Source organism: Eulemur rufifrons, chromosome 25, assembly GCF_041146395.1.
Source record: "Eulemur rufifrons isolate Redbay chromosome 25, OSU_ERuf_1, whole genome shotgun sequence".
In the NCBI taxonomy this organism is placed as follows: domain Eukaryota; kingdom Metazoa; phylum Chordata; class Mammalia; order Primates; family Lemuridae; genus Eulemur; species Eulemur rufifrons.
In genome coordinates, this window is record NC_091007.1 from 8,637,310 (window position 1) to 8,643,309 (window position 6,000).

The window sequence follows — 6,000 nt, forward strand, 5'->3', positions numbered from 1 at the left end:
TTCAGCAGAACAAAATTTTTATCTTTGCTACATTGTGATCTGGTGGGTCTGGTTATTTTTTAAATCATGATTTAGAGTTTGTAATACAGCAATTCGAAAGCCTGATTTCAAGTCTAGTTTACCCAAATTCTTAGTTTTTAAATGCCGTAGAAGTGAGAATGCAAAACTATGGAGATCTAAATGGAAGAAGTCTGTTGTTAGGAGTGCTTGTAATTAGGAACGTGACCACATGCAAATTGGAAACTGACAAGATGGAAGGCTTCTTTCTCATCTCCTCCTCCTCCCCTTCCCGCCAAGGATACTTGTATCCCTCTAAATCATGTTTGTGAACTTGGACCTATGACCCAGGTACAAACAGTTCCCCTAAAGACACTGTTTCTCTGTATCACAATAGGTTAATGTCTATATTTGACTCTTAAAGTCTTAAATCTTTTGAAAACTCGCAACGGAATGGAAAATATATACCAATGTCTTTCTCTTGGTTCACCATTTGAAGAGAGCTTGGAGCTTCAGACCACTAGAGAAATGGTTCCCAAACTCTTGAAGAATGTCGCCCCTTTTCCGGGAACCCAGCATTCCAGTGAGTGGAATAGATTAAGAAAAGACACGGTGCAAAAAGCTCTTAAAATGAATTTGTATTCATATTTTATTAATCGGAGTGGCATCTATGCCTTTGTAATAATTGAGGAATAATAACACACACATGAGGTGTATTTCATCAATCCACAGGTAAGGCTTGGAGCGCTGAGGATTTAGGTGACCTTTGCAACTGGTCTATGACCCTAAACCATAGACAAAACCCCTGCAGACGCTGCCCTAGTGGAACAGAATGTACTTAGGAATAGAAATCTAGACTTCTTCGTGATTGTCTCGAAAACTCAAATCTATCACTCGGTGACAACCTTATACTAACCTTGGTAACGCAGGCATCATGAAACTGGAAGTCCTTTTCCAGTCTGGTCTGTGTGCTGACTGATGCTCATGAGCTCATGGGGACAAAAAGTAAAAAGGAGAGAGAGGAAGATACAATGCTTGCGCAGAAGGAGAACCAGCTGTAAGGATGTCCCCTAGTGCAGGGCTTCTCAAACCTGAACGTGCATGTGAAGCACCTGGGCATCTTGTTAAACTGCAGATGGTGCACTTGGTCTGGGAGTGGGGCCTTAGGTCTGGGGGTGGGGCCTTAGGTCTGGGGTGGGGCTTAAGGTCTGGGGTGGGGCCTTAGGTCTGGGGGTGGGGCTTAAGGTCTGGGGGTGGGGCTTAAGGTCTGGGGGTGGGGCCTTAGGTCTGGGGGTGGGGCTTGAGGCGCTGCACTAGTAGCAAGCTTCCCGGAGCTGCGGACGCTGCTAGTGCAAGACCACATACCCTGAGTGACAAGGCTCTAGCCCAGGTGTGCCACCAGGGAGTCCAGTCTTGCAGGAGCCTATCTCAGTTTGCTGACAGCAGCCAACAGGTGTGGAACCCAACCGGAGGCTGGCTTGGGTGAGCTACGTACAAAGCGCAGGAGCTACAGGTAGTGAGCTCACCAGGAGGCTGGCCGTCCCACCGACCAACAACGCCTCAGTACTACTTCCAGCCAAATGGCACCCCAAGGAGTGGCACCTTTGAGTTAAACTTCTGTCCATCCCACCCACTCCTAGGGGTGAATACAGTGATCCAGGTGAGGGGAGCAGTGCTCCTGGGTACCGTGGCGCCCCCTGCTGGCAGGAGGAAGCTCCACAGGGAGACCGGACCCTCTTCAGGGAGGAGGCGGCAGGTGAAGTCGGCGAGGAAGCCCCTCTGCTCGGCATACAGCCCGTCCACTGCAGCTCTCCTTGCAGGCCCTCTGTGGCCTGGGCCACCAATGTCACAGCTCCAGCAGGAACCAGCAGCTCAGGAGCGTGGGCAGGACTACTTCCAGCATCACCCTGCACCCGGCAGGTAAGACCCTGCGGCCATGCAGCCCTTTCTTTCTCTGGGGACCAACGTGTCTTCTCCCATCATTTTCCTTTCTTGGGGACTCTACCCTCCCCCTGTGATTCCAAGGTGATCCCCTGGCACCCAGCACAACTTGAAAGTAGATGAAAATAGCTGGCAACCTCTATGGTTTTCAAAAAAAAAAAAAAAAAGCCCACTTTCCAATAGGGAGAGTGGGGATCCCCTCCCCTGCAGACATTGAACTTGGTTAAAGCACAGCAAGGTGCACCTGCACCCCACTGACTAGCCATGTGAGTCGAGGGAAGTTAGCCTGTCTGGCCTCTATTTTCCTCATCGGTAAAATGGGGCTTCGTTTTATATTTGTAAAATTCTTGCTCCAGGCCAGTGGTGAAGATTCAGTAAGACGACACAGGAAAAACACTTAACCCAGACCCTGGTGCAGAGTGAGTACAAGCCCAGGACCTCACATTGCTGGGGCTCCCTCCACATGGGTCGAAGCCATCAGGCACGGTTCTGTCGTCATGACACTTGTCTGCCAGTCATTGAAGAGTCCGAGTGCAGCTCTTCAATGATGCTGAACATCTTTTCAATAACATGGGATTTAGACCGTGCCAACCTTATTCCAGCCTTCACTGTCTCCTACAGGACTCCTTTAAGGAAAGAACTACTTGGCAGTATCAAACAACCAGCTGCCCTAAATTAAGATTTTTAAACATTTAATTTAGTTCTGGTTTGAAAAGGACCAAATGTCTCCCAAGAGTTCTCTGATTGCAATGCCCGGAGGTTGGCTATTCATGAGAGGTTGATTTTTGATTAAATAGTTGAAATCTAGGCTCTATTCAGATGGTACAACAGGGATCCCTGCTCCTTGTCTCTAAGGTGACGTGTCTCCTTGGGACATGAAGCCCAGTTCTACTGAGGGAACCACATCTCCTGAGAGAGGAAATGAGTTTCAACTTCTGCTGTATCGGCATGGCTTTTAAGGGTAATTAAATCAATATAAGACATTGCTTTTGTGGTTCTAGGGAAAAGTCCTCTGATTTAGGAACTTCTGTCCACTCAGGTTCGTTGGGATTGTCACGCAGAAATGCTAACAGCTGGAGACCAATGAAGAGGGGTGAGGGAAAAGGATGGGATTGGAGTCAGCAAATGTGGCACGAGTGATCTGCAGACCCTCGCTGGGAGGGTCCCCGTGTAAAATAGATCCCAGTCACTATGGAGCGAGCACCTACTAAAGGTCGGGTGCATGGGAGGTTCTTTCCATTCATGACTAGGTAACTGGGCAGCTACCATCATTTCTCTTTCACAGATTCCATTCTAGGGCTGTCTGACCCCAAAGCCTTGCCCTTTGGGGGCAATGCTGGAAGCCAGGGTATGTGTAGAAGGTTGTTACACTAGTACAGGTGCTGAATTTGGACCATGGCCATGACCTTGGAGGAGGAGCAGAGCGTGTGGACCCTGAATACGTGTTGGTGATCGAGTCAGCAGGGCTTGCCGATGTAGTGAGAGAAGGGGGTGGAAGAATCAAGACTGACTCTGAGAGTTCTTGGTTTGTGCAGCTGGGTAGATGTTGGTGCCTTTGCAGAGGGAAGGGAGTCTCGGGCAGGAAGCCGAGAGCTCTGTGTTCGTCTTGCTAAATTTGACATGCCTGTTACACAAACGTGTGCACATGTCATGTATGCAAATGGATGTAAGAGTCTGAAGCTCAGGGGCAAGACCAAGGCTGAAGATGAAAGGGAATGTCCACAGCAGTGTAAAGTGTCCTGCTGTCACCTCTCTTTGCATAGCAAAGCCACCACTGTGCTCATCTCCCTCCAAGCTATTGTATATAGTCCATTCTCCCTAGATGCCTACAGGGGTGGGGGTGAGGGGTGGGAGCCCAAGTGTGGGGGCAGGAAAGGGAGGCCAGCACAGGGGTGGCTCTCAGTAGGCATGACAGCCAGTCACCATGCTCCAATGATGAGTTCCTTTTCCTGAGGGGTCATGTGTATTCACAGCTCCTTCTAACTCCTTCTCATTGTTCAGGTTTCATTTTAAAGGCCACCTTCTCGGAGAGACCTTCTCTGGCCATCCTATCCAAAATGGGTCTCCTCCCTCGGTTTCCCCATCCACGGCAGCACTTCCTTGACCAGCACGCTGTTGGTTTCATTCAAAGCACACATTTATTATGATTAGTTCAAGTTCATCATTTTCCTCTTCCATTAGAGTCTGACTCCCTGTTGAAGGAATGATGCCTGTTGTGTTCCCCATTGTCAGCGAGAGCAAACACAGTGCTTGGCACACAGTAGGTGCTCACTGAAAATATCTTTCAAAGCACTTAATGATCTTTCTCTGAGCTATCAGGGTCCAGAGTGGATTAATTGATGCTCTAAGCATGGGCTGGTGGCAACCTTATTCCAGAGCCACCAAGCCCTCATCTCAAGACAGGAAATGGGTTTTTAAAGACAGCACAGGGAACAATTATCACGGTGTGTGGAAGCCAAGAGCATGGCAAATTTCCAAGCCCCGCCAGGCACTGGGCGCCATTTGCATTAATCACCGAGCACCATGGCATATGCAACCCTGTTAGCAGGATCATGGGCCAGAGATGGATGGATCTGCTCCAACCTCCTGTTAAGCTCCTGAAACGAAATGTTTTTGTAAGCATTTTGAGTCATTCTCATGAGATGTCACGGCCAGCAAGCTGAAAATCCATGTGGCTATCTGCCAATTGCCTGGTTTTAAATCTCGTCCCTTCCATGGAAAATGGAATTGAGAAGGAATTTTAGATTTCTAATCAGGATCTGTCCACTGCAACGGAGAAGGTTATTTTTATGTTCCATCCCAGTACACTGGAGAGTTCCGGGAATACAGCATGTATGCAACTTCTGCAAGAGACGCTGAAATGAGAAGCTGAGTGCTAGCTCTCCACCGAAAGCGGAAGCCGAAAATATCAGTCAGGTCTCTCGTTCTCAGCAAAGTTGATCCCCCCAATCTATTGAAAGATAGCAGGAAAGGATAGGATGGGTCCAGTTAAGAAAGTTAGCAATGAAGTGGCAGAAAAATTCCAAGGGGGACTTGAGATGCTGAAGGCTTTTGTTATCTTAAAATATGGGCCTCCTTCAACTCTGAAGAGTATTAATTTATGCATGTGCGTGAGCCAGTAGGGAGGCACAAAGGCAAAGGGAAAATCTGGACAATTTCCGTCACTGCAGAAGAGGTCAGAGTTCACGCACCCAGAGAAGTCATGATGTATGTACGCAGGGAGATGCTAGAATTTGTTTCTCTTTGAAATATTGTTTATGACTCTTCTTAGTGAGATGAAAAATCTGTTTCTCCCTCAGTAAACAGTTAGCGTGATAGAGTGCTGGCGACATCTGTATGTGTCAACCACAGTATTCCGGAAGGAGCAGCAGACAAGGGAGGGGTTAAATGTTTGTAGCCCAAGGACACAGGAAAGAGGAGTTGGTGGTTGCCCCAGCGCCAAACCTCACTGATACAAGATTCTCTGAAAGCCAGAAAAGGATGTGCACAACCCGTGGGCTGGTCAGTACTTGGTGTCTGACACCAAAACGGTCAAAATGAGTTGTGGGTAGAGCCTTGTGCTCAGAGATTTAGAACAGTTCTTCGTGAAATGCTGTGTAAAGTACTTTTTGGGTGCTCTGATTTGTGGGTTATAGTGTTTCTATTTACCATCACCACCCCCAAAATAAAGGACAACAATGTAATCTTTGCGAGTCTCACTGCGAAAGTTAAATGGAAAAGGGACCCATGGCATGGGTTGAAAACATGGAACCCAAAGCGACATAGGATTTTTAAAGCAGAAATAGGTCCTGTGTAGTGTAAGTCAGGACCGTGGGAGAATCCCGCCATTGCTTTATGCTCTTCCTGAGCTGAAAACCAGTCATAGCTTCCTTATGTCCCCTGCCCCACCTATGACCCTGTGCCATGGGTGGGGGGCCATCAGTCATGGCGTGGAGGTGAGGAAGGGGTATGGGAGCCCCTTGCTTGCTGGGGCGAAGGGTGGATGGGATGGAAATTCTGTAGTGAAGTCAGGACAAATGTTCTGCTACTCACCACCACCAATGCTCATAGGTCAAAACAAGA